Source organism: Heterodontus francisci, chromosome 19 (genome assembly GCF_036365525.1).
Source record: "Heterodontus francisci isolate sHetFra1 chromosome 19, sHetFra1.hap1, whole genome shotgun sequence".
In the NCBI taxonomy this organism is placed as follows: Eukaryota; Metazoa; Chordata; class Chondrichthyes; order Heterodontiformes; family Heterodontidae; genus Heterodontus; species Heterodontus francisci.
The window spans coordinates 3368121-3395368 of NC_090389.1; the positions used below are offsets into that span (position 1 = coordinate 3368121).

At 44.5% G+C, this 27248-nt stretch overlaps 2 protein-coding genes across 5 annotated transcripts in view; both read right to left on the reverse strand.

Annotated features, from left to right (window-relative positions):
* LOC137379934 (NCK-interacting protein with SH3 domain-like) overlaps window positions 1–27248 on the reverse strand; it is a 423995-nt gene that overhangs the window by 350859 nt on the left and 45888 nt on the right. The gene's annotated exons all lie outside the window — the stretch shown is intronic.
* The window catches only part of LOC137379935 (uncharacterized), an 82531-nt gene that overhangs the window by 20490 nt on the left and 34793 nt on the right, over window positions 1–27248 (reverse strand). The gene's annotated exons all lie outside the window — the stretch shown is intronic.

Here is a 27248-nt window from a genome sequence, read left to right on the forward strand (position 1 = left end):
CCCTCTAATTTTTCTACCAATCACTTTAAATCTATGCCCCCTTGTCTCTGCTCAGGTGAATAGACCCTTCATCTCCACTCTATCCAGGCCCCTCAAAATTTTGCACACTTCAATCAGATTTCCCCTCAGCCTTCTCTGTTCCAAGGAGAACAACCCCAGCCTATCCAATCTTTCATCATAGCTGCATTTTTCCAGTCCTGGCAACATCCTCGTAAATTTCCTCTGTACCCTCCCTAGTGTAATTACATCCTGTCTGTAATGAGATGACCAGAACTGTACACAGTACTCAAGTTGTGGCCTGACCAATAAGTTATACAGTTCCAGTATAACCTCCCTGGCTCTTGTATTCTATACCTCAGCGAATAAAGGAAAGGATTCCATATGCCTTCTTAACCACCTTATCGACCGGTCCTGCTACCTTCAGAGATCTGTGGACATTCACTCCAAGGTCCCTCAATTCCTCTACACTTCTCAGTATTTTCCCATTAATCGTGTATTCCTTTGCCTTGTTTGACCTCTCCAAATGCATCACCTCACACTTCTCCAGGTGAATTCCATTTGCCACTTTTCTTCCCATCTGACCAGTCCATCAATATCTTCCTGCAGCCTACAGCTATCCTCCTCGCTATCTACCACACAGCCAATCTTTGTGTCATCCGCAAACTTCTTGCTCATGCCCCCTACATTTACATCCAGATTGTTAATACACACCACAAAAAGCAGGGGACCCAGTACTGAGCCCTGCAGAATGCCACTGGAAACAGCCCTCCAGTCGCTAAAACAGCCGTCAATTACCCTTTGTTTCCTGCCACTGAGCCAATTTTGTATCCACCTTACTGCATTTCCCTGGATCCCATGGGATTTTATTTTTTTAAACCAGTCTGCCATGTGGCACCTTGTCAAAAGCCTTGCTAAAGCCCATGTAGACCACATCAACTGCACTACCCTCATCTATCTTCCTTGTTACTTCTTCAAAAAATTCGATCAAGTTGGTCAAACAGGATCTCCCCTTAAAAAATCCATGCTGACTAGCCTTGATTAACCTGTGCCTTTCTAAGTGACAGTTTATCCTGTCTCTCAGAATAGATTCCAATAATTTGCCCACTACTGATGTTAGACTGACTGGCGTGTAATTATTCGGTCTATCCTTCGCTAACTTTTTAAACAGAGTTACGACATTAGCAATTCTCCAATCCTCTGGCACCACACCTGTATCCAGTGAGGACTGGAAAATAATCGTCAGACCCTCTGCTATTTCCTCTCTTGCTTCTCTTAACAGTCTGGGATACACTTCATCCGGCCCTGGCGATTTATCAACTTTCAAGGATGCTAACCCCATTAGTAACTTAACTTTCCAAATATCGACTGGAAATACGATAGTTCGAGTACTTTCGATGGGTCAGTTTTTGTCCAGTGTGTGCAGGAGGGTTTTCTGACACAGTATGCAGACAGGCCAACCAGGGGCGATGCCACATTGGATTTGGTACTGGGTAATGAACCCGGCCAGGTGTTAGATTTAGATGTAGGTGAGCACTTTGGTGCTAGTGATCACAATTCGGTTAGGTTTACCTTAGCGATGGGCAGGGACAGGTATATACCGCAGGGCAAGAATTATAGCTGGGGGAAAGGAAATTATGATGCGATTAGGCAAGATTTAGGATGCGTAGGATGGGGAAGGAAACTGCAGGGGATGGGAACAATCGAAATGTGGAGCTTATTCAAGGAGCAGCTACTGCGTGTCCTTGATAAGTATGTGCCTGTCAGGCAGGGAGGAAGTTGTCGAGCGAGGGAGCCGTGGTTTACTAAAGAAGTTGAAGCGCTTGTCAAGAGGAAGAAGGCGGCTTATGTTAGGATGAGACGTGAAGGCTCAGTTAGGGCGCTTGAGAGTTACAAGCTAGCCAGGAAGGATCTAAAGGGAGAGCTAAGAAGAGCAAGGAGAGGACACGAGAAGTCATTGGCGGATAGGATCAAGGAAAACCCTAAGGCTTTCTATAGGTATATCAGGAATAAAAGAATGACTAGAGTTAGATTAGGGCCAATCAAGGATAGTAGTGGGAAGTTGTGTGTGGAATCAGAGGAGATAGGGGAAGCGTTAAATGAATATTTTTCGTCAGTATTTACAGTAGAGAAAGAAAATGTTGTCGAGGAGAATACTGAGATTCAGACTACGAGGCGAGATGTGATTGAGGTTCACAAGGAGGAGGTGTTAGCAATTTTGGAAAGTATGAAAATAGATAAGTCCCCTGGGCCAGATGGGATTTATCCTAGGATTCTCTGGGAAGTCAGGGAGGAGATTGCAGAGCCTTTGTCCTTGATCTTTATGTCGTCATTGTCGACAGGAATAGTGCCGGAAGACTGGAGGATAGCAAATGTTGTCCCCTTGTTCAAGAAGGGGAGTAGAGACAGCCCTGGTAATTATAGACCTGTGAGCCTTACTTCGGTTGTGGGTAAAATGTTGGAAAAGGTTATAAGAGACAGGATTTATAATCATCTTGAAAAGAATAAGTTCATTAGCGATAGTCAGCACGGTTTTGTGAAGGGTAGGTCGTGCCTCACAAACCTTATTGAGTTTTTCGAGAAGGTGACCAAACAGGTGGATGAGGGTAAAGCAGTGGATGTGGTGTATATGGATTTCAGTAAGGCGTTTGATAAGGTTCCCCACGGTAGGCTATTGCAGAAAATACGGAAGTATGGGGTTGAAGGTGATTTAGAGCTTTGGATCAGAAATTGGCTAGCTGAAAGAAGACAGAAGGTGGTGGTTGATGGCAAATGTTCATCCTGGAGTTTAGTTACTAGTGGTGTACCGCAAGGATCTGTTTTGGGGCCACTGCTGTTTGTCATTTTTATAAATGACCTGGAAAAGGGTGTAGAAGGGTGGGTTAGTAAATTTGCGGATGACACGAAGGTCGGTGGAGTTGTGGATAGTGCCGAAGGATGTTGTAGGGTACAGAGGGACATAGATAGGCTGCAGAGCTGGGCTGAGAGATGGCAAATGGAGTTTAATGCGGAAAAATGTGAGGTGATTCACTTTGGAAGGAGTAACAGGAATGCAGAGTACTGGGCTCATGGGAAGATTCTTGGTAGTGCAGATGAACAGATAGATCTTGGTGTCCAGGTACATAAATCCCTGAAAGTTGCTACCCAGGTTAATAGGGCAGTTAAGAAGGCATATGGTGTGTTAGCTTTTATTAGTAGGGGGATCGAGTTTCGGAGCCACGAGGTCATGCTGCAGCTGTACAAAACTCTGGTGAGACCGCACCTGGAGTATTGCGTGCAGTTCTGGTCACCGCATTATAGGAAGGATGTGGAAGCTTTGGAAAGGGTGCAGAGGAGATTTACTAGGATGTTGCCTGGTATGGAGGGAAGGTCTTACGAGGAAAGGCTGAGGGACTTGAGGTTGTTTTCGTTGGAGAGAAGGAGGAGGAGAGGTGACTTAATGGAGACATATAAGATAATCAGAGGGTTAGATAGGGTGGATAGTGAGAGTCTTTTTCCTCTGATGGCGATGGCAAACATGAGGGGACATAGCTTTAAGTTGAGGGGTGATAGATATAGGACAGATGGCAGAGGTAGTTTCTTTACTCAGAGAGTAGTAGGGGCATGGAACGCCCTGCCTGCAACAGTAGTAGACTCGCCAACTTTAAGGGCATTTAAGTGGTCATTGGATAGACATATGGATGAAAATGGAATAGTGTAGGTCAGATGGTTTCACAGGTCGGCGCAACATCGAGGGCCGAAGGGCCTGTACTGCGCTGTAATGTTCTAATACTTCCTCTCTCCCTATGTTTATCACATCCAATACTTCACACTCCTTCTCCTTAACCACAATATTTGCATCGTCCCCCTCTTTTGTGAAGACTGACGCAAAGTATTCATTAAGAACCATATCAATATATTCCGCTTGTACACATAGGTTACCTTTTTGGTCTTTTATGGGCCCCCCTACTCTCTCCTTAGTCATCCTCTTACTCTTAATATATTGATAAAATATCTTTGGGTTCACCTTGATTTTGCTTGCCAATATTCTTTCATGCCCTCTCTTTGCTTTCCTAATTTCCTTTTTGATTTCACCCCTCCATTTCCTATACTCCTCCCGGCTTTTTGTAGTATTGAGTTTGCGGTGTTGGTTCTCAGCATCTTACCTTATTCCACCCCTCTCACTTAAAATCCTCGCTCTCTATACCACCCAAGTACCATAAAAATGTTCACTAAAATATCTTCACTAGTTTCCTCCCTCAGCCTCTGCTTGACCTTGCCATCTCACGTGGCCTCGCTACATATATCGCGTTAATCACAGATAACACCCTCTCTGATCACTAATTTGTATCGGACTCCATCTATATTCCCCCTCCCAACCCATCTCCCTTGTATGTCCAACCCTGGAAAAAAACCTTTCCCAATTCACTTACAACTGCACTTTCAAAATTCCAACTGTCTAACCTTTGACCCTCCCACTCACCTCGACATTCCTGCAGCTACCGATCTGATCAACTACACCCTCACCTGTGATGCTCTAGTCCCCTGTAAAACCATTACATTCTCACTCTGACTGCTCCCCTCGGTACAGCCTTCATCTCCGCTCCCTCGAGTCCAAGAGACACAGACTTGAACAGTTATGACATCTGGCTGGACCAAGAAACACCATCGGATCCTGCTCTCACCTTCTAAAACTGCTGACAATTCCAGGATCATCCTGGAATGGAAATGCAACCCCCAGCTTCTCTACTGCAAATCATCATCTTAAACCCATCTCCTCCACTCTCCATCTCCAACCTTCTTTTCTTCTCAAAGTCCTTGAATGTGGCGACACCTCCAAAACTAGTGCCCAGAATTCCATTTTGAATCACTCCAATCAGGTTTCCACACCACCATAGCACCAAAATGGCTATCAAAATCATAAATGACATGCTATGTGATAGTGATAATGCTAAACAATCTTCCTCACTTGACTCTACCTGTCTGCAGACTTTGACACTGTTAACCACATCATTGTCCTCCAATAGCTCTCCAACATCCAGCTGGGTGGGACTACACTTGCCTGGTTGTATTCTTATCTATCCAGCTGTTGGCAGAGAAGTCCCTACAATGGCTTCTCTTGCCTCTCCTGCACCATAACTTTTGGTTTTCTCCAAGGATCCATACTATTTCTATCCTGCTGCCCCTCAACATCATCTGAAAACACAGCATCATTCCCCATATGTACACCGACGAAACCCAACTCTACCTCATCACCACCTCTCTCAACCCCCTCACTGTCTAACTTGTCAGTCTGCTTGTCCAACATCCAGTACTGGATGAGCAGAAAGATCCTCCCAACTAAATATGGGAAGATTGAAGCTATTGTCTTCGGTCCCCACCACAAATTCTGTTCCCTAGCCACCAACTCCATCCATTGCCTGACTCCACCTCAGCTCATCTGATGAAAACCTCATCCATGCCTTTATTACCTCTAGACTTGACTGTTATAACACACTCCTGGCTGATTCCCACCTTCCACACACTGCAAACTTGAGGTTGGCCAAACCTCTGCTGCCCCTATCCTAACTAGCACTAGGTTCATCCATCTATCACCCTGTGCTCGCCGACCTTCAATGTTTCTCATTAAGCAACAGCTTGATTTTAAAATTCTCCTCCTGGTTTTCAAATCCCTCCATGGCCTGACCCTTCCCTATCTCTATCGTCTCCTCCAGCCCTACAACCCTCTGAGATATCTGCACTCCTCCAATTCTAGCCTCTTGAGCATCCTGGATTTTAATCGCTCCACCAGTGGCGGCCGTGCCTTCTGCTGCCAAGACCCTAAGCTTTGGAATTCCTTCCCTGATCCTCTCTGCCTCTTTACTGCTCAAGCCACTCTTAAAACGTACATCTTTGACCAAGCTTTTGGCCATTGCCCTTGTATCTCCTTATGTGGCTCAGTGTTAAATTTTGTTTGATAATGCTCTTGTGAAGCACCTTGGGACATTTTACTATATTAAAGGCCCTAAATAAATAAAAATTGTTGTTTTTAAATTGGTTCTATGATAATGTATATTCATCCCCATTTAAAATAAATCTTCCAGGTTGATAAATTGTTTTGATATATTTTCATTTTTTCACAAAATGGGAGAGGAAAGAGGAAGGGAGGGGCTACCCTGCAGGTTCCAATCTGATCACCTGTAAAAGCTGGATCTCTAACAACTCTACACCAGCCTTTTCAAGTGTCATGTCACTAAACAAAGTCTCTGATCAATGCACTGCATTTAAGAGTTCATTTTAAATACAATGGTGGATTTGGAGATTGTTGTAGCAATAAGGACAATGCAACAGGATCATAAGAAACTAAATCAAGAGGATGGGAATGAGTACAACTTTCAATATGCAGTGTTCAGGAAAGTTAGCATGGACAGAAAAGCAGGTGCTGCAGCCAGGTTACAGGGACACTTGGAAGATAAAATAAGTTGTCCCCGTGGGCAGTAGAAAGCTACAAAATGCACCACTTAAGACATCTTTAAATTAAAAATCAAGCTAACAGGAAGAAACATGGAAGATGAGTTTTCTCTCTGAAGAGACAGGAAAGGTATGTGAGAACATGCAAGTTATTTTACAGGGAGACAATCAATCCAATATTAATTTGGGAATACACAAGTGGCTTAAAGTCAAAGTTGCTAACTGTAATGCATGACTATTTCTTAACCTAGTGCATCAGAGACCATAAAGGATAATCTTCATTTTTGAAAATGATCTTCACAATGTACAGAAAATGAACATCATGGATCCTTGGGGACAGTGATCACAGAACCATCAAGTTCAATATGAACTGGGATTCAGAGAAACCTAAAACCAGAAGCTGCGGATATAATTTTAAAAAGGTTAATTTCATAGGAATGAAGGAACAACAAATAAATGAGGGCTGTCATTCAACAGCACTTCAGTAGGTGACAAGCGGAACACCTTTAAAGACAATCTTGAGCATTCAGGACAAATGCACATCTAAAACAGCAAGCTCAGACTAAATAGACATGATCCTAAATGAACAAACAATTTAAAACTAAAATAAAGACAAAAAAATGATGCAAGATAATTCAGGAAGAAAATGGATGAGGTTCTTCGGATAAATACAAGAATGTGCAGTGTTACAAGAGTGCTTCCATTTTTAAAATTTTTTTTTGAAGACTTGTGTCTTAAAACTGAAAAGGTTCCATGGAGGTTTTATTTTACCAAGTTCACTGAAAGGACACTTGAGATATTGTTTGAAAATAACCTTTGCTGGAAATCATGTGCTTTAAGCTCAATAAATAACAGAAACTATGGTGACCTGGGGAAGATGTTTACAGAGAAGACACATGTCAAGGTTTATAGAGGCCAGGAGGTTGACTTTGTTTGGGGTTTGAATATTGTTTTCAAGTCAGTTGGGGCGTGAACTGTTTTGAAGACAGTTGGAGATCAACTTGCCAAGAAAAAAAACACCAAACCCACCTATTACTCTACCTCTTTGAAGAAACCCTGCAAAGATCCAGTGTGGGAGCGCTAAAATCCCTGGTGCTGCATCTCTCCTGAGAAGCTGGAAAAACCTGCCAGATTAATTCTCAATGCCACCTGAAAAGAACTGCCTTCGAAAAGATCCCAGTGACTGGTCCCCGTATACCCGGACACCAGATCAAAAAGGGACAGCTGACATCCTTCCATATCTTCTCTTTTTTTCTGCAAGAATTAACAAGTATTTGCCCAAAGTATTTTTTTTTGTTGCAACAGACCTCTGCAAAAAGCATTTCTGTATTTGTTTTGTGTGTGTGGAGGGGCTGGTGGGGGGGGGGGGTGGGGGAAGGGGGGAAGGGGATTTAAAAAAGGAACTTTCATATTTCAATCTGTGTTAATGCTTTGCTTCGGTACTGGATAAGTCTTGTTTGATAATAAACATAATTTTGTTATTTATTGAAGAAACTGGTTGGTGTATTTTATTCTGGAATCAAGAGTAGATTGACTGCATCAGTGATTGGGTAAATATTTAAATATATGCCGTGACGTGTGGAGAAGTGGAACTAGAAAAGACAGCACACTCCTCCTACCTTAGTCGTAACAGCAGTAACAAGTTTTAAGAGTGATCAGAGAAGCAGAAAGAGGCGATCCAACTGTAGTAATTTCCAGCACAGGATAGCTTGACCCCTTTTTTCTGTGCCAGCTCTTAGCTAGAGTAATTTAAAACTAATGCCATTAATTACAGAAAAGACCTCAAATAAAGCAGGAGCAAAATATAACACTAAGGTGTTCTTTCCAAACAACTGTAAGAGGTTCAAAAGAGAACTTTTTCGGAGCTCGAGCGGCGGCTAGAGTCATTGTGACGCATCCGCAAGGTGGAGGATGATGTGGATGGCATGTTTCAGGAGGTAGTCAAGCCAGTGCCTAGGCGAGCACAATCAGTGGGGGGTGACTGGGTGGCTGCCAGACGGACAAAGAAGTCAGGGCAGGTAATGCAGGAGTCCCCAGAGGACATCCCACTTTCTAACCGGTATTCAGTTCTCAGTACCAATGAGAGAGAGGGTTCCTCTGGAGACTGCACCGAGAGTCATGACCAGAATGTCATGTCAATGTCAGCTGTGCTGGGATGGAGGAAATGGGACAAGAGGACAATAGTGGTAGGGGATTCTATGGTTAGAGGAACAGATAGGCGCTTCTGTGGTCGCAGACATGATTCCAGGATGGTATGTTGCCTCCCTGGTGCAAGGGTCTTGAATATCACTGAGTGGCTACAAAGCATTCTGGAGGGTGAGGGTGCACAGCCGGAAGTCCTGGTCCACATTGGTACCAATGACATAGGTAGAAAGAGGGATGAGGTCCTGCAAAAAGAATTTATGGAACTAGACAGCAGATTAAAAAGTAGAACCTCAAAAGGTTGTAAACTCTGGGTTTCTTCCAGTGCCACGGGCTAGTGAGTATATGAATAGGAGGTTAGAGCAGATGAATGCATGGTTGGGGAGATGGTGCAGGAGGGAGGGCTATAGATTCTTGGATCACTGGGCCTGTTTCTGGCGAAGGTGGATGGACGGGTTGCACCTGAACCAAAACGGGACCAACATCCTTGCTGGGAGGTTTGCTAGTGCTGTTGGGGGGGTTGGGGAGGGTGGTTTAAACTAATTTGGCAGGGGGATGGGATACAGAGTGGAAGCACAGTAGGGGGTGATGTACAATCAAATATAAATGTGAAGCTAAGTCAGTCTGGAGGGCAGAGTAAATGTAGACCTGTTAAGGCTCAGGCAAATAATGCAAGGCTGGATTGTATCTATTTTAATGAAAGGAGTCTTACGAGTATGGCCGATGAATTCAGGGCGTTGATTAACGCATGGGAATATTATATTATTGCTGTTACTGAGACATGGTAGAGGGAAGGGCAGGACTGGCAGCTTAATATCCCAGGGTATAGAATCTTCAGATGTGATAGAGGAGGGGGTAAAAGAGGAGGTGGCATTGCACTGTTGATTAAAGTGACAATTATTGCAGTAAGGAGGGATGATATCTCAGAAGGTTCCTCAAATGAGGCCATATGGGTAGAACTTAAAAACAAAAAGGGGACTATTACTTGGCTGGGAGTGTACTTCAGGCCTCCAAAAAGTCAGGCAGTGGTACAGCAGCAGATATGTAGGCAAATCTCAGAGAGGTGCAATAATAGGGTAATAATAGTCGGGGATTTCAACTTCCCCTATATTAGAGGGGATAGTATTAGTGCAAAAAGCTTAAAGGGGGCAGAATTCTTCAAGTGCCTTCAGGAGAGCCTTTTGAGCCAGCACGTAGAGAGTCCTACAACAGGAGGGGCAGTACTGGACTTAATCCTAGGGAATGAAGCTGGGCAAGTGGTAGAAGTGGGAGAGCTGTCCCACAGACTAGTCAAGCAACAGCCTGACATTGCCTGCCAGGTATGAATCTGTGAGTATGACTATGTCCCAGACACTGGCATCACCATCCCCGGATATGTCCTGTCCAACCGGCAGGACAGACCCAGCAGAGGTGGTGGCACAGTGGTATACAGTAGAGAGGGAGTTGCCCTGGGAGTCCTCAACATCGACCCTGGACCCCATGAAGTCTCATGCCACCAGGTCAAACATGGTTAAGGAAACCTCCTGCTGATTACCACCTACCGTCCTCCCTCAAATGATGACTCAGTACTCCTCCTTGTTGAACAGCACTTGGAGGAAGCACTGAGGATGGCAAGGGCACAGAATGTACTCTGGGTGGGGGACTTCAATGTCCATCACCAAGAGTGGCTCAGTAGTATCACTACAGACCGAGCTAGCCGAGTCCTAAAGGACATATCTGCTAGACTGGTTCTGCGGCAGGTGGTGAGGGAACCAACAAGAGGGGAAAACATACTTGACCACGTCCTCACCAATCTGCCTGCCGCAGATGCATCTGTCCATGACAGTATTGGTAGGAGTGACCACCGCACAGTCCTTGTGGAGACGATGTCCCGCCTTCACATTGCGGATACCCCCCCTCATGTTGCGTGGCACTATCACCGTGCTAAATGAGATAGATGTCAAACAGATCGAGCAATGCAAAACTGGGCATCCATGAGGCACTGTGAGCCATAAGCAGCAGTAGAATTGTACTCAACCACAATCTGTAACCTCATGGCCCAGCATATCGCCCACTCTACCACTACCATCAAGCCATGAGACCAACCCTGGCTCAATGAAGAGTGCAGGAGGGCATGCCAGGAGCAGCACCAGGCATACCTCAAAATGAGGTGTCAACCTGGTGAAGCTACAACACAGGACTATCTGCGTGGCAAACTGCGTAAGCAGCATGCGATAGACAGAGCTAAGCAATCCCATAACCAGCGGATCAGATCTAAGCTCTGCAGTCCTGCCACATCCAGCCGTGAATGGTGGTGGACAATTAAACAATGAACTGGAGGAGGTGGCTCCACAAATATCCCCATCCTCAATGATGGGGGAGCCCAGCACATCAGTGCGAAAGATAAGGCTGAAGCATCTGCAAAAATCTTCAGCCAGAAGTGGAGAGTTGATGATCCATCTCGGCCTCCTCCTCAAGTCCCCAGCATCACAGATGCCAGACTTCAGCCAATTCGATTCACTCCACGTGATATCAAGAAACGACTGAATGCACTGGATACTGCAAAGGCTATGGGCCCTGACAATATTCCGGCAATAGTACTGAAGACCTGTGCTCCAGAACTTGCCGCTCCCCTAGCCAAGCTGTTCCAGTATAGCTACAACACTGGCATCTACCCTGCAATGTGGAAAAAAAAAAATTTATTCCCAAAATATACTTTATTCACAAAAATCTGTAAAAAAGAAAATACATGACAAAACAGTTCTAAACAGCACCAAGTCAAAAATTACAAACAGTGCAAAGGAGGTCAGTTTCCTTCAATGCAGGAGTGAGTTGCCTCACAACCCTTCCATTTCATTATTCATGCCATATACATTTTACAGCAAACAAATATTTTCCGGATACAGTTTGAGGGGTTTTCCAAAATTGTTCAGGTATGCCCTATCCACAAAAAGCAGGACAAGTCCAACCCGGCCAATTACCGCCCCATCAGCCGACTCTCGATCATCAGCAAAGTGATGGAATGTGCCATCAAGTGGCACTTGCTGAGCAATAACCTGCTCAGTGACGCTCAGTTTGGGTTCCGCCAGGGCCACTCAGCTCCTGACCTCACTACAGCCTTGGTTCAAACATGGATAAAAGAGCTGAACCCAAGAGGTGAGGTGAGAGTGACTGCCCTTGACATCAAGGCAGCATTTGACCAGGTATGAATCAAGGAGCACTAGCAAAACTGAGGTCAATGAGAACCAGGGGAAAACCCTCCGCTGGCGAGAGTCATACCTAGCACAAAGGAAGATGGTTGTGGTTGTTGGAGGTCAATCATCTCAGCTCCAGGACATCACTGCAGGAGTTCCTCAGGGTAGTGTCCAAGGCCCAACCATCTTCAGCTGCTTCATCAATGACCTTCCTTCTATCATAAGGTCAGAAGTGGAGATGTTCGCTGATGATTGAACAATGTTCAGCACCATTTGTGACTCCTCATATACTGAAGCAGTCCATGTAGAAATGCAGCAAGACTTGGACAGTATCCAGGCTTGGGCTGATAAGTGGCAAGTAACATTCACGCCACACAAGTGCCAGGCAATGACCATCTCCAACAAGAGAGAATCTAACCATCGCCCGTTGACAGTCAATGGCATTACCATACCTGAATCCGCCACTATCAACATCCTAGGGGCGACCATTGACCAGAAACTGAACTGGAGTAGCCATATAAATACCGTGGCTACAAGAGCAGGTCAGAGGCTAGGAATCCTGCGGCGAGTAACTCACCTCCTGACTCCCCAAAGCCTGTCCACCATCTACAAGTCACAAGTCAGGAGTGTGATGGAATACTCTCCATTTGCCTGGATGGGTGCAGCTCCAACAACAATCAAGAAGCTCGACACCATCCAGGACAAAGCAGCCCGCTTGATTGGCACCCCATCTACAAACATTCACTCCCTCCACCACCGACGCACAGTGGCAGCAGTGTGTACTATCTACAAGATGGACTGCAGCAACGCACCAAGACTCCTTACACAGCACCTTCCAAACCCGTGACCTCTACCAACTAGAAAGACAAGGGCAGAAAATGCAGGGAACACCACCACCTGCAAGTTCCCCTCCAAGTCACACACAATCCTGACTTGGAACTATATCGCCGTTTCTTCACTGTCGCTGGGTCAAAATCCTGGAACTCCCTTCCTTCCAGCACTGTGGGTGTACCTACCCCACATGGACTGAACGGTTCAAGAAGGCAGCTCACCACCACCTTCTCTAGGGAAATTAGGGATGGGCAATAAATGCTGGCCTGGCTAGCAAAGCCCACATCGTATGCATGAATAAGAAAAAAATTTCAGGGATAATGACCATAACTCTAAGATTTAAGGTCGTTATGGAAAAGGACATAGAGGCACTGGAAATAAGAGTGCTGAATTGGGGTAGGCAGATTTCAATATGATAAAACAGGATCTGGCCAAAGTGAACTGGGAGCAGCTTCTTATAGCAAAGTCTACATCAGACCAGTGGGAGTCATTTCGAAGGGAAATTGTGAGGGTTCAGGTGCTGCATGTTCCTGTGAAGGTGAAGTGTCGGACTAACAGGTCAAGGGAACCCTGGATGTCAAGGGACATAGAGGATTGGATAAGGAAAAAAAGGAGGCGTATGGCAGATTCAGAGTGCTGCAAACAGTGGAGGCCCTAGAGTAGTATAGAAAGTGTCGGGGAGAACTTAAAGTAATTAGGAGAGCGAAGAGGGGGCATGAAAAGTCATTGGCAGACAAGATAAAGGAAAATCCCAAGGCATTTTATAAGTATGTTACAGGAAAGCGGATAACCAGGGAAAACGTGGGGCCCATTACGGATCAAAGAGGCAATCTGTGTGTGGAGCCGGAGGACATAGGTGAGGTTTTGAACAATTACTTTTCATCTGTGTTCACTATGGAGAGGGACGATGTCGGTGTAGTGATTAGGGAGGGGGATTATGATATACTTGGTCAAATTAACATTGAAAAGGAGGATGTATTAGCTGTTCTAGAGGGCTTAAAGGTGGATAAATCCCCAGGCCCAGATGACATGTATCCCAGGCTGCTATGTGAGGCAAGGGAGGAGATAGCGGGGGCTCTGACACAAATTTTCAGATTCACTCTGGCCACAGGAGATGTACCAGAGGATTGGAGGACAGCGAATGTGGTATCATTATTCAAGAAGAGTAGCAGGGATAAACCAGGTAATTATAGGCCTGAGAATCTAACATCAGCGGTAGGGAAATTATTGGAACAAATTCTGAGACAGGATTAATCTCCACTTGGAGAGGCAGGGATAGTCAGCATGGGTTTGTCAGGGAGAGATCGTGTCTAACAAATTTGATTGAGTTTTTCGAGGAGGTGACTAGAAGTGTAGATAACCCATGCGGGTCCTTAAGAAACTAAAAGCCCATGGGATCCAGGGTAATTCGGCAAATTGGATTCAAAATTGGCTGAGTGGAAGGAGGCAGAGGGTGATGGTAGATGTGAACGAAGGCCAGTGACCAGTGGGGTACCACAGGGATCGGTGCTGGGACCCTTACTGTTTGTAGTGTACATTAATGATTTCAACGTGAATATAGGAGGTATGATCAGTCGGTTTGCAGATAACACGAAAATTGGTGGTGTCGTAAATAGTGAGGAGGAAAGCCTTAGACTACAGGACGATGTAGATGGGCTGGTAAGATGGGTGGAGTAGTGGCAAATGGAGTTTAATCCTGAGAAGTGTGATGTGATGCACTTTGGGAGGTCTAACAAGGCAATGGAATATACAATGGATGGTAGGACCCTAGGAAGTAGAGCGTCAGAGGGACCTTGGTGTACTTGTCCATAGATCACTGATGGCAGCAGCACAGGTAGATAAGGTGGTTAGGAAGGCATACGGGATACTTGCCTTTATTAGCTGAGGCATAGAATATAAGAGCAGGGAGGTTATGATGGAGCTGTATAAAATGCTGGTTAGGCCACAGCTGGAGTACTGTGTACAGTTCTGGTCGCCACACTATAGGAAGGATGTGATTGCACTGGAGAGGGTGCAGAGGAGATTCACCAGGATGTTGCCTAGGCTGGAGCATTTCAGTTATGAAGAGAGACTGGATAGGCTGGGGTTGCTTTCCTTGGAGCGGAGAAGGTTGAGGGGGGACTTGATTGAGGTATACACAATTATGAGGGGCATTGATAGGCTAGGAAGAAACTTTTTCCCTTAGCTGAGAGGTCAATAACTATGGGGCATAGATTTAAGGTAAGGGGCAGGAGGTTTAGAGGGGAGTTGAGGAGGAATTTTTTCACCCAGAGGGTGGTTGGAATCTGGAACACACTGCCTGAATGGGTGGTAGAGGCAGGAACACTCACAACATTCAAGAATCCATAACATACAAGGATACGGGCCAAGTGCGGGGAAATGGGATTAGTTAGGACGGGTGCTTGATGGTCAGCGCAGGCGCATTGGGCCTGTTTCAGTGCTGTAAAACTCTATGACTTGATAGCTATTACAGAAACGTGGTTGCAATGTGACCTAGACTGGGAGGCGTGTAAGAAGGGCACTACAATTGTCATGAGTGATTTTAATCTGCATATTGACTGGACAAATCAGATTGGCAGAGGCAACACAGAAGACGAATTTGTAGAATGCATCAGGGATTGTTACTTAGAGCAATATGTTACAGAATGTACCCACGAGCAGGCTATTTTAGATCTAGTAATGTGTAATGAGGTAGGATTAATAAGAGACCAATCGTGAACAGAGGCAGAGAGGCCGATACCTGAGAGAAGCTGAGGAAAAGCGAAGCGAGAGATATAAAGGCCGAGACCGGAGAGAGGCCGAGAGGCAGAGAGAGAGAGAGAGAGAGAGAGAGAGAGAGAGAGAGAGAGAGAGAGGGAAAACAGAGAGAGATAAAGGGCATGAACAGATGCAGAGAGGCCGAGACCCGAGAGGAGCTGAGGAGAGGCATACCTTCGGGACCTTCAGGCAGCGGAATTCCAAGTGACGTCAGGATTCAAAAAGTGACGCGGTCGCATTGAAGCAGTTGATAGGTAAGTAGGTGCAGGTGAGTTTTTCTATTTTTTCTACTATTTATATACCTGCAGTCCATTAGCTTCAAAAGTAAAGGTAAGGACTTTAGATTGTCGTGGGTAGTGTTTGGCGTAGAACAAGGCCCCTAGCGTAATTCGTATTTTTTAATTAAAGGGAGTAACTAAGTAATTTAAAAGGCAAGTCATGGTAGGAGATCTCACACCCGTGATATGTTCCTGCTGCGCTATGTGAGAAATCAGGGACACTTCCAGTGTCCCTGGCGACCATGTGTGCAGGAAGTGTATTCATCTGCAGCTACTGGCTACCCGTATTACAGAGCTGGAGCTGCGGGTGGATTCACCGTGGAGCATCCGCGATACTGAGATCATTGTGGATAGCACTTTTAGCGAGGTGGTCACACCACAGGTAAATGCTGCAAAGGCAGGAAGGGTGACCACCAGGCAGAGTAGAGGAAGGCAGGTAGTGCAGGAGTCCCCTGTGGCCATCCCCCTCTCTAACACATATTGGCTTTGGATATTGTTGGGGGGAGATGGCTCAGGGGAAAGCAGCAAGAGCCAAGTTCATGGCACCATAGGTGGCTCTGCTGCACAGGACGGGAGGAAGAGGAGTGGCAGGGCTATAGTGATAGGGGATTCAATCGTAAGGGGAACAGACAGGCGTTTCTGCGGCCACTTAAGATACTCCAGGATGGTATGTTGCCACCCTGCTGTTAGGGTCAAGGATGTCTCTGAACGGCTGCAGGGCATTCTGAGGGGGAGGGCGAGCAGCCAGTTGTCGTGGTACATATCGGTACTAACAATATAGGTTAAAAAAAAAGGACGAGGTCTTACAAGCTGAATATAGGGAGTCAGGACATAAATTAAAAAGTAGGACCTCAAAGGTAGTAATCTCAGGATTACTACCAGTGCCACGTGCTTGCAGGTGCGGAAATAGCAGGATATATCAGATGAATAAATGGCTGGAGAAATGGGGGGAGGAATTCAGATTCCTGGGACATTGGGACTGGTTCTGGGGAAGGTGAGACCAGTACAAGCTGGACGGGTTGCATCTGGACAGGACCGGGGCCAATTTCCTTTTGGGGGTGGTGGTTACTAGTGCTGTGGGGAGGGTTTAAACTAGAATGGCAGGGGGATGGGAATCTAAGCAGGGAGACAGAGGAGGGGGAAACAGGGATAGAAATGAAAGACAGATAGGTAAGAAGCAAAAGTGGAAGGCAGCGAAAACAAGGGCAAGAAACAAATGGGGCCATAGGGCAAAATATAGCTAAGATGACTAACAATGTTAAAAAGACAAGTCGAAAGGCATTGTGTCTTAATGCACGGAGCATTCGCAATAAGGTAGATGAATTAACAGCGCAAGTAGATATAAACGGTTATGATATAGTTGCGATTACGGACACATGGCTGCAGGGTGACCAAGGATGGGAACTGAACATCCGGGGGTATTCAATATTTAGGAAAGACAGGCAAAAAGGGAAAGGAGGTGGGGGTACCCTTGTTAGTAAAGGAGGAAATCAATGCAATAGTGAGGAAGCATACTGGCTCGGAAAATCATGATGTGGAATCTGTATGGCTGGAGCTAGGAAACACCAAGGGGCAGAAAACATTGGTGGGGGTTGTCTATAGGCCCCCAAACAGTAGTGGAGATGTAAGGGATGGCATTAAACAGGAAATTAGAGACGCATTCAATAAGGGTACAACTGTAATCATGGGTGATTTTAATCTACATATAGATTGGTCAAACCAAATCAGCAATAATACTGTGGAGGAGGATTTCCTGGAGTGTCTACGTGACAGTTTTTTAGACCAATACGTCGAGGAACCAATGAGAGAACAGGCTATCCTAGACTGGATATTGTGCAATGAGAAAGGATTAATTAACAATCTTTCTTCGGAAGAAGGACCCTTCCGAAGAAGGGTCACTGATCCGAAACGTTAACTCTGCTTCTCTTTTCACAGATGCTGCCAGACCTGCTGAGTGATTCCAGCATTTCTTGTTTTTATTTCAGATTTCCAGCATCTGCAGTATTTTGCTTTTAATTAACAATCTTGTTGTGCAGGGTCTCTTGGGGAGGAACGACCATAACATGATAGAATTCTTCATCAAGATGGAGAGCGAAGTTCTTGAATCTAAAACTAGGATCCTGGATCTATTTAAAGGAAACTACAAAGGTATGAGGCACGAGTTGGCTATGGTCGATTGGGGAACTTTACTAAAAAGGTTGACGGTGGATAGGCAATGGATAATATTTAAAGAACGTGTGCATGAATTACAACAATTATTCATTCCTGTCTGGTGGAAAAATAAGAGGAAAGATTGAGTCGGTTAGGATTATATTTGCTGGAGTTCAGAAGAGTGAGGGGGAACATCTCATAGAAACCTATAAAATTCTAACAGGACTTGACAGGGTAGATGCAGGAAGGATGTTCCCAATGGTGGGGGAATCCAGATCGAGGGGTCATAGTCTAAGGATACGAGGTAAACCTTTCAGGACTGAGATGAGGAGAAATTTCGTCACCCAGAGAGTGGTGAGTCTGTGGAATTCGCTACCACAGAAAACAGTTGAGGCCAAAACATTGTATGTTTTCAAGAAGGAGTTACATATAGCTCTTGGGTCTAAAGGGTTCAAAGGGTATGGGCGAAAGCGGGAACAGGCTAGTGAGTTGGATGATGAGCCATGATCATAATGAATGGCGGAGTAGGTTCAAAGGGCCGAATGGCCTACTCCTGCTCCTAATTTCTATGTTTCGATAAAACCGGAAAGGTGGCTCAACCATGGCTTACAAAATAAATTAGGGATAATATTAAATCCAAAGAGGAGGCATATAAAATTGAAAGAAAAAGCAGCAAGACTGAGGATTGGGAGCAGTTTAGAATTTAGTAAAAGAGGACAAAGAGGTTGATTAAGCAGGGGAAATAGAGTATGAAAGTAAACTTGCGGAGAACATAAAAACTGACTGTAAAAGCTTGCATAAATATGTGAAGAGAAAAAGATTAGCGAAGACAAATGTAGGTTCCTTACAGTCAGAAAAGCGGGGAATTATAATGGGGAACAAAGAAATGACAGAACAATTAAACACATACTTTGGTTCTGTCTTCACAAAGGAGGACACAAATAACCTCCCAGAAATGTTAGGGAACCAATGGCCTAATGAGAGGGAGGAACTGAAGGAAATCAGTATTAGTAAAAAAAAAAGTGGTAGGGAAAGTAATGGGGTTGAAGGCTGACAAATCCCCAGGACCTGATAATCTACATCCCAGAGTACTACAGGAAGTTGCCCTGGAAATAGTGAATGCATTGGTGGTCAACTTCCAAAATTCGAGAGACTCTGGAGCAGTTCCTACAGATTGGAGGGTGGCAAATGTAACCCCATTATTTTAAAAAGGAGGGAGAGAAAAACAGGGAATTACAGACCAGTTAGCCTTACATCAGTAGTGGGGAAAATGCTAGAGTCTATGATAAAGGATGTGATAGCAGAACACCTGGAAAGCATAAACGGGATTGGACAAAGTCAGCATGGGTTTACGAAAGGGAAATCATGCTTAACAAATCTACTGGAGATTTTGAGGATGTAACGAGTTAAATAGATAAGGCAGAACCAGTGGATGTGGTGTATTTGGATTTTCAGAAGGCTTTTAATAGGGCCCCACATAAGAGATTAGTGTGCAAAATTAAAGCACATGGGATTGGGGATAATATACTGGCATGGACTGAGAATTGGTTGACAGACAGGAAACAGAGAGTAGGATTAAACGGGTCTTTTTCCGGGTGGCAGACAGTGACTAGTGGGGCACTGCAGGGATCAGTGCTTGGGCCCCAGCTATTCACAATATATATTAATGACTTGGGTGAGGGAACTAAATGCAACATTTCCAAGTTTGCAGACGACACAAAGCTGGGGGAAATGTGAGCTGTGAGGAGGGTGCAAAGAGGCTCCACTGTGATTTGAACAAGTTGAGTGAGTGGGCAAATGGATGGCAGATGGAATATAATGTGGATAAATGCGAGGTTATCCACTTTGATTGTAAAAACAGAAAAGCAGATTATCTGAATGGTGATAGATTGGGAGGCAGGAGACTTTTTTTTTAAAAAAGCATTGACTATTATAAGGGAGTGAATGGGTACTGGAGGTACCAAATCTATTCGAAACATGCTGAGGAGGTGCCCATATTCAAAAAGGGGGACAAATCAGAAACAGGCAACTACAGGCCCTTTTGTTTTTTTATTTATTCATTCATGGGATGTGTGCGTCGCTGACTAGGCCAGCATTTACTGCCCATCCCTAGTTGCCCATGAACTGAGTGGCTTGCTAGGCCATTTCAGAGGGTATTTTAGGAGTCAACCACATTGCTGTGGGTCTGGAGTCACATGTAGGCCAGACCAGATGAAGACAGCAGACTTCCTTCCCTAAAGTGAACCAGATGGAGTTTTTATAACAATCAACAATGGTTTCATGTCACCATTAGACTAGCTTTCAATTTCAGATTTATTAGTTTAATTCAAATTTCACCATCTGCCGTGGTGGGATTAGGAACATAGGAGCAGGAGTAGGCCATTCAGCCTGCCCTGCCATTCAGTACGATCATGGCTGATCATCCACTTCAATGTCTTTTTCCCACACTATCCTCATATCCCCTTATGTCACTGGTATTTAGAAATCTGTCAATCTCTGCTTTAAACATACTCAATGACTGAGCTTCCACAGCCCTCTGAGGTCGAGAATTCCAAAGATTCACAACCCCCTGAGTAAAGAAATTTCTCCTCATCTCTGTCCTAAGTGGCTTCCCTCTTATTTTGAGATTGTGTCCCCTGGTTCTAGGCTCCCCAACCAGGGTAAACATCTTACCTGCATCTACCCTGTATATCCCATTAAGTATTTTGTAGGTTTCATTCTTCGAAACTCTGGAGAATACAGGCCCAGTTTCCCCAATCTCTCTTCATAGGACAGTCCGGCATCCCGGGAACAAGTCTGGTGAACCTTCGTTGCACTCCCTCTATGTCAATAATATCCTTCCTAAGGTAAGGAGACCAAAACTGCACACAGTACTCCAGGTGTGGTCTAACCAAGGTCCTATACAATTGAAGCAAGACTTCACTACTCCTGTACTCAAATCCTCTTGCGATAAAGGCCAACATCCCATTAGCCTTCTTAATTGCTTGCTGTACCTGCATGTTAGCTTTCAGTGACTTATTGACAAGGACACCCAGGTCCCTTTGTACATCGACACTTTCTAATCTCTTACCATTTAAGAAATACTCTGCACATCTATTCCTCGTACCAAAGTGGATAACCTCACATTTTTCCACATTATATTCCATCTGCCACGTTCTTGCCCAGTCACTAAGTCTGTCCAAATCTCCTTGAAGCCGTTTTGCATCTTCCTCACAACACACATTCCCACCTAGTTTTGTGTCATCCGCGAACTTGGAAATATTACATTTGGTCCCACATCCAAATCATTGATATATATTGTGAACAGCTGGGGCCCCAAGCATAGATCCCTGTGGTACCCCACTAGTTACAGCCAGCCAACACGAGAATAACCCATTTACTCCTACCCTCTGCTTTCCGCCCGTTAACCAATCCTTAATCCATGCCAGCATATTACCTCCTATCCCATGTGCTTTAATTTTGCTAACCACCCTCCTTTGGGGGACTTTATCAAAAGCCTTCTGAAAATCCAAGTATACCACATCTACCGATTCCCCTTTATCAATTCTGCTAGTAACATTTATTATTAGAGCATTAGCCTGGGAATCTGGATTACTAGTCCAGTGACACTACCACTATGCCACTGCCTCCCCTATGTGTTCTAAATTTAAACCTATGTAAAATAATGCCTTCAATCAGATGTTAACTTGATTTGTGCAATATCTTAGTAAACATCAATTTACATGGATTTAGAAAGAGAATAAGGGCAGCACAGTGGCACAGTGGTTAGCACCGCAGCCTCACAGCTCCAGGGACCCGGGTTCAATTCTGGGTACTGCCTGTGCGGAGTTTGCAAGTTCTTCCTGTGACCGCGTGGGTTTTCACCGGGTGCTCCGGTCTCCTCCCACAGCCAAAAACTTACAGGTGATAAGTAAATTGGCCATTGTAAATTGCCCCTAGTATAGGTAGTCTAGGGAATATGGGATTACTGTAGGGTTAGTATAAATGGGTGGTTCTTGGTCGGCACAGACTCGGTGGGCCGAAGGGCCTGTTTCAGTGCTGTATCTCTAAATAAATAACCTATACGACTTCATGTGAGGATGCAGAATCTGAAGTGGAAACAGAAAGTGCTGGAATTATTCAGCAGATCAGGCAGCATCTGTGGAGAGAGAAACAGAATTAACATTTCAGGTCCGTGTCCTTTTCTGATGAAAGGTAACAGACCTGAAACGTTAATTCTGTTTCTCTCTCCACAGATGCTGCCTGATCTGAATAATTCCAGCACTTTGTTTTTATTTCAGATTTCCAGCATCTGCTTTTAGAATCTGAAGTGAACTGTGGTAAGGCCCAAGACATGCTGCACTTGGACCTCCAGAGGACATTTGACAAAATTCAACAACAAAGGCTCAAAGCTGTAGGAACATAGGGTAAATTATACAATTATACAGCACAGAAGGCAGTCTTTTAGCTCGTTGTGCTTGTGCCAGCTCTTTGTAAGAGCTATGCAATTAATCGCACTCCCCTGTTCTTTCCTGTAGCCCTGCAAATTTTCCAGTTCCCCTTTAAAAGTTACTACTGAAACTGCTTTTATCACCCTTTCAGACAGTTATTTCCAGATCACTGCTCAACAAAATTCTCACCCCCTCCTAATTCTTTTGCCAATTATTTAAAATCGGTGTCCTCTTGTTACCACCACTCCTGGCACTGGAAACAGTTTCTTTCTCCCTGTCTACTCTATCAAAACCATTCATGATTTTGAACACCTCCATTAAATCTCCTCCTAACCTTCTCTGCTCTGAGAACCATTCCAGCTTCTCTGGTCTTCCCACATAACTGAAGGCCCTCATCGCAGAAAGCATTCTAGTAAATCGCCTTGGTACCATCTCCAAGGCTTTCGCATCCTTCCTAAAGGTGCCCAGAATTGGTCACAATACTCCAGGATCAGTGGTGAGACCTCTAATTTTCATCAACAATTTGTACTCAGAAACCCATTGCTAAGTATTTATTTATTTAGAGATACAGCACTGAAACAGGCCCTTCGGCCCACCGAGTCTGTGCCGACCAACAACCACCCATTTATACTAACCCTACAGTAATCCCATATTCCCTACCACCTACCTATACTAGGGGCAATTTACAACGGCCAATTTACATATCACCTGCAAGTCTTTGGGTGTGGGAGGAAACCGGAGCACCCGGCGAAAACCCACACGGTCACAGGGAGAACTTGCAAACTCCACACAGACAGTCCCCAGAATCGAACCCGGGTCCCTGTTGGCAGTGCTAACCACTGCGCCACTGTGCCGCCCAAATATATTTAATTTGTAGCTGACACCAAACCAGAATGAACAGTGGATTCAAAGGAGGCACAAAGGAAGCACTCAAGAATTGGAATGCACAGAAGAACCACAAAACTGGCATCAGAGGTTCAAATATGAAGAACGATTGGAGAAATGGGCTTTTCAATCTTGAAAGACTGAGCAGTAATAGAGTGAGTGTTATTACGCCACAGAAGCCATTCAGCTCATCGAGTCCATGCCGACTCTGTAAAGCAACCCAGTCAGTCCCATTTCCTTATCCCCATAGCCCTGCAAGTTTATTTCCCTCAAGCGCCTATCCAATTTACTTTAGAAATCACTGTTCGTCTCCACTTCATCCACTGTGTAAAGAAGTTCTTCCTCACATCCCTGCTGCATCTCTTGCCCAAAACCTTAAATGGAAACAGCATTTTTTTGCCTATCTTATCTAAACCTGTTATAATCTTTCACACCTCTCAGATTTCCACTTAACCTCCTTTGCTCCAAGGAGAACAACCCCAGCTTCTCCAACCTAACCTTGTAACTAAATTTGCTCATCACTGGAAGCACAGTAAATCTTCCCTGCACCCTCTCAAGGACCCTCACATCCTTCCTAAAGTGTGGTGACCAGAACTGGATGCAATACTCTAGTTGTGACCTAACCAGAGCTTTATAAAGGTTCAGCATAACTTCCCTGCTTTTGTACTCAATACCACTATTGATGAAGCCCAAGATCCCATATGCTTTGCTTACTGCTCTCTCAATATGTCCTGCCACCTTTAAAGCTCGATGCACATGAACTCCCAGGTCCCTCTGTCTGTGCATATTCTGTAGAACTGTGCCATTAATTCTATATTGCTTCTTCCTAGCCCTTCTGCCAAAATGCATCACCTCACACTTCTCTGTATTAAATTCCATTTGCCACTTGTCTGCCCAGAGGCACAAGTAGAGGGATACAAGATTGTAAAAAGGAAGGCAAAAGGTAAATCTGAAAGTTAATATCAGGAAATGTTTCTTCACACAAAGTGATCAACATAAGGAACAGAATTCTAGACAGAGTACTGGTGGCAAAAACCAGGCAATCAATGGGGAAACTTGAGTCATTTTGAATGGTTGAGCTAAGATGGGGCAAATAATCTTTCTCACCTGTAAATATCTTGTGATCTCTTACTACCAAGAGAGTAAAAATTCTATTACAGCACCCTGTGCAATAAGAGGCTAGCAATATCCAATTGTATTCTGAGGTCGAGTGCATCTTTTCCTCCCTTCCCTCCACTTGCAATGCACCTTTCTCCAACTATGCCAATTTGCAACAGAACTACTCCGAGAGACCTGTAAAGTCACGCATGCTTTTCACGCCTTACTGCAACCACTCAATATGTTGGAGTGGTCTTGCACTTAAAAGACGCATGATTGACTGGTGTCTAAGCAGACACTACTTGCGAATGTAGGTTTGAGAATTGATACCACCACTCTCTAGAAAAGTGAGCTATGTTCAATAAAGATACTGCAGTGTAATTAAAAGCCCTTGGTCAGTGGACAGGTTCTTCAAGTTGTTTCTGTAAAATCAAAGAATTTGTTTTTTTTTTTATATACAGAACTCTTACCCTTTCACAAAATACAAATCACTGAGTTTGTACCAAGTGACTGTTTTAATAAAGCATATATCCACGCCATCACTAAGACCGCCTCTGCCCACCTCCATAGCTGGCCCTGACTCTGTCCCTGTCTCAGCTCGTGCTGCTGAAACCCTCATCCTTGCCTTTGTTACCTCCAGATTTGACTATTCTAATGCACCCCAGGCTGGCCCCCAACATACTACATTCCATAAACCTGAAGTCATTCAGGTCTTCTGCCCGTGACCTAACTGGCAAAAAAAAAAGTCCTGTTCACCCATCACCCTTGTGGTCGCTAACCAAAACTGGCTCAAATTTTTACATTTCACCCTCGTTTTCAGGGGGGGCGGGGGGGTGGGAGGGGAAAGATATACTCAACCTCTGAATACAATTGCATATTGCCAGCACCCTCTGGACCTTGTTCTGAAAAGAGACTCCAAGAACTGAATTAGTTTTTAATAGAGAGAAGATTGAGAGGAGTCATGCTCCAAGCTCTCTGAATCATCTATCTAAATTATCCTTTTATCTCACCTTTTTAATGTAAGCACAGAAATCAAAAATTGTTCAGATTAGAAGAAATTCTCTCATTTACCCTTTCCTCCACACACCTAGTTCAAACTACTGGATAAATAACAATCTCAGCCAAAGTAGTTAACATTGCACCTATTGTAAATTAAACATCTGCTGAATGAACCCATTGATGAGAAACACTGGCACAGATTTTACCAGGAACTTGCAACTTTATTGTCGAGACACTTGTACAGTGCATAATATGAAATTAAGATTTACAACATCGGTATAACTCCATATTCTCCTCCGATCTGCTGTTATACCTCCCTGAAAACAGTTGGAAGGTAATACTGATAGCTCCACACCCATTAAAAACAATGGGGATCATGATTTTGCTGTAATATGGCCCGATTCTGCGTCCCTGCTACTTAGACTTAAAAATGAGGGGCTGGTGGCCTTACAGCGGCATGATTTATTGCTCAATGATGGTTGCCTTTAAATTTGCTCACACGATTAGAGGAGGTGGTGGCGTAGCGGTATTGTCACTGGACTAATAACCCAGAGACCCAGGGTATTTCTCTGGGGACATGGGTTCGAATCCCACCACAGCAGAAGGTGGAATTCGAGTTTAATTAATAAATCTGGTATTTAAAAGCTAGTCTAATGATGGCCATGAAACCATTGTCGATTGTCGTAAAAACCCATCTGGTTCACTAATGACCTTTAGGGAATGAAATCTGCTGTCCTTACTTGGTCTGGCCTACATGTGACTCCAGACCCACAGCAATGTGGTTAACTCTTACATGCCCTCTGAAATGGCCTAGCAAGCCACTCAGCTGTACCTAACTGCTACAAAGTCAATACAACAGAATGAAACCAGACGGACCACCCGGCATCGACCGAGGCACCGGAAACGACAATGCAAACCCAGCCCTGTCGACCCTGCAAAGTCCTCCTTACTAACCTCTGGGGGCTTGTGCCAGAGTTGGGAGAGCTGTCCCACAGACTAGTCAAGCAACAGCCTGACATAATCATGCTCACGAATTATACCTTACAGACAATATCTCAGACACTGCCTTCCCCAGAAATGTCCTGTCCCACTGACAGGACAGACCAAGCAGAGGTGGCGGCACAGTGGTATACAGTCAGGAGGGAGTTGCCCTGGGAGCCCTCAACATCGATTCCGGACCCCATGAAGTCTCATGGCATCAGGTCAAACATGATTACCACCTACTGCCCTCCCTCAGCTAATGAATCAGTACTCCTCCATGTTGATCACCACTTGGAGGAAGCACTAAGGGTGGCAAGGGTGCAGAATGTACTCTGGGTGGGGAACTTCAATGTCCATCATCAGGAGTGGCTCGGTAGCATCACTACTGCCCGAGCCCTAAAGGACATAGCTGCTAGACTGGTTATGCGACAGGTGGTGAGTACTCCAGGTTCCCTTTCCTAAAAGGGAATTACTGAACTAGCTGGTTTTTTGTAACAATCTGATCGCTCCATGGTCACCATTACAGATACTAACTTTTTATTCCATATTTGTTTTCTTATAAACTGAATTTAAATTCACAAACTGTCATGATGGGATTTGAACTCATGCCTCTGGATTAACCCAGGCCTCTGGATTACTAGTCCAGTAGCAATCATTACACAACTGTACCTGTAGGGATGGATATTAATACAAATAAATGTGATTAACACTTGGATAACTATACATTTCAAACAGCAGTCATGAAAAAAAAGTCCCAAAATGGTGTTGAAATGGAAAACAAAGTATTTACTTATTTGCCACCTCTACAGACTTTCAGTTCTCAGTTGGTATCAATTACTCTTTATTCAGTGGATTTCTGCAGAAGATTACATCCTTCCTGCATTATTAGGCCATACTAGCAAATAGAACAACTTCTGAAAACTACCTGATGTTAGATCTGAGAGGAGTACATAAAATCAGGACAAAAGATTACATGCAATTTTTATCACACCACCTCAATAATTTTCTAAATATCAAACAATAATCCCCATCCTGCTAATTTAATGGAAATGCCATCGTGATCAAACAACTTGCTTTAAAAGTCAATATTACAATCA